Below are 2,396 nucleotides of genomic sequence, written 5' to 3'. Positions count from 1 at the left end.
GGGGCCGAATGCCCCATCTACCTCCCGGCGATCATGTTGAGCCTCGCTTTGGTTGGAAGCTGTAGTGCTTCCCCTGCATCAAAAGAGCGTAAAGGTGACAGATCCGCTTCCATTGCCACACGAAGTTGCGGGTCTCAGAGCCGTTGCTCGATTAATGAAACCGAAAAGCGGGAAAATAAGGCCACAGGAAACTCTAAAAGACTGGGGGGCAACTACCCACAGATGGCCGGCCAACCATTTGCACCGAATCCCTCGGATAAGAAGTTAATATGTGATTTCTTTTGTATTTCAGAGTTCCTGACACGGAACATGGTTGCTATCCAAGCCAGTGAAGGGGGGACTTTGTCTGGCAGCTGCCAATTTTCTGGGAGAGGAATCCACCACAGAGGCTGTGGACAGCCTGGTAAACTATTGCAGGCGACAAAAGCTGCCCCTGATCCTGGGATGTGTTGTAAGCGCCCATCACTCGGAATGGAAAAGTATGAACTGCAACACTCTTTGAATATAAATATAGAAAATGTGGGTTGTGAACCCGCTTTGGTTACAATAAGTAAGAGGTCACTTTGAATAAGGAGCTAATGAACGGAATGATCTCAAAATGAAAGGTATCATCAGAGCCCTCCATGTCGGGCTATAGAATCATAAGGTCGGCGCTAGAAGTAGTTGTCAATACTTGGTGTAACGATGTTTTCACGTGCTCTTACAAGATCGAATCAACCCACAACGTGCATGACACGATCCTTTCCTGTACGGAGTACACCTTTAACGTTTTATACATTCTGCCATATTTTTCGACTTTCTTTTCGATTTTCTTTGGCGCCTTTTGAACACGCTTCAAAAGAAAATATAGTCCTGGCCGGTTCAAAGCCGCGTTTAAAATAAAACCCCTAGTTCAACCAATACTGGAGTTTCTCAAGGAAAAATAATAAATATTGAAAATAGAAAAAATACATATTTTAAATAGTTGAAAACTATTGGTTTCCCGCGGCTTTATTTGTATATATTTTCGATTTATAACCTCTATCCATCCATGCCCATTTTTTTTTATTTAATAATTTTAAGCCAATCGGCATTATACAACATATATAAAGAAATATAATATAATTTGATTTAGAGGGGAAATATAAAAGTATAATATAATTAATACATAGAAATTATAGTACAGCAAGTAAAAAAAAGAAAATTAAATTTATCTTGACTAGGAGAATTTTAATAGACGTCGTTTTATATCCGGGATGAATGCGTTGAGTGAGCCGTTGTAGAAATCCACTTCAGTAAGCAGCGAGTTGACAAGCAACGTGATGCGATTGTGTGGGCCGTTGAACACGTAGTTTTTTGAGGTTTTTATGGTTTTTTAGCAGGCGGTTGCGTCTTAAAAAGATACCCATCGGTGCCAACTCGAAACAGCTGGTGATGTCCGGAGCATCAATTTATCCATTCACGACTTTAAAGAAGAACATTAGGTCAGCTACCTGACGACGAGCATGGAACTTGTTGATGTTAAAGCGGTCATAGATATCTTCAGTTGAGATGAGACCACCAGAAACATTGTGACAGTACCGGTAGCCTAGAAGTTTACATAGTTTCGCCTGAACTCTTTCAACACGGTTGATTGCCACGTCAATGAAAGGTGACCAAATTACACTACCATAATCCAGGACTGGGAGGACCAGCGAGGAAAAAAGACTCAGAACGGAGTTGGGATTCTTAAAGTCTTTACTTGTCCGAGTTATAAAACCAAGAACTTTGAAAGCCTGATGTAAGATCTTGTCGATGTGTTTGCTGAATGTCAATTTGTTGTCGATGAGTATGCCCAGGTCCTTTACTTGTTCAACTACGTTTATTGCCTCATTACTTAGGTTGTAATTAGGTGGAGTGCATGAGTGCGATCGTGAAAATGATATGACAGTGCACTTTTTTTTGATGTTCAGATCAAGTTTATTCTTGTGCCACCAGGTCGAGAGTGCATCAATGACACTTTGGAGAGTAACAGTATCTTGTTCTCAAGATATGGCTCTGAATAACTTTTTAGGTCATCTACATAAAGCAGATACTCAGATCGGAAGAAATCACCGATATCATTAACAAATATATTAAGAAGAGTGGGACCCAAATGCGAACCTTGGCCCCCAGATGTTACGTCGTGCTTAATAGAGAGTTTACCATCAACTTTCACTTGGAATTGCCTACCAATCAAATACGACTGTAACCAGTTAAGTGCTGGACGCCATGCTTGCTTAGTTTACTCAGTAAGATGTTGTGATTCACTCTATCGAAGGCTTTGCTAAAATGTGTGTAGATGGAATGAATTACTTTATCGTTGTTTAGAGATTCAAGCAGGTAATTGACGTAATTCAACAGGTTGGAAAGGGAGTGGATCTCCCCCCGACGAATCC

The sequence above is a fragment of the Bactrocera neohumeralis genome, chromosome 6 (assembly GCF_024586455.1).
Source record: "Bactrocera neohumeralis isolate Rockhampton chromosome 6, APGP_CSIRO_Bneo_wtdbg2-racon-allhic-juicebox.fasta_v2, whole genome shotgun sequence".
Classification (NCBI taxonomy): domain Eukaryota; kingdom Metazoa; phylum Arthropoda; class Insecta; order Diptera; family Tephritidae; genus Bactrocera; species Bactrocera neohumeralis.
The sequence above is the reverse complement of the archived record's forward strand: the minus strand, read 5'-3'. Positions refer to the sequence as shown.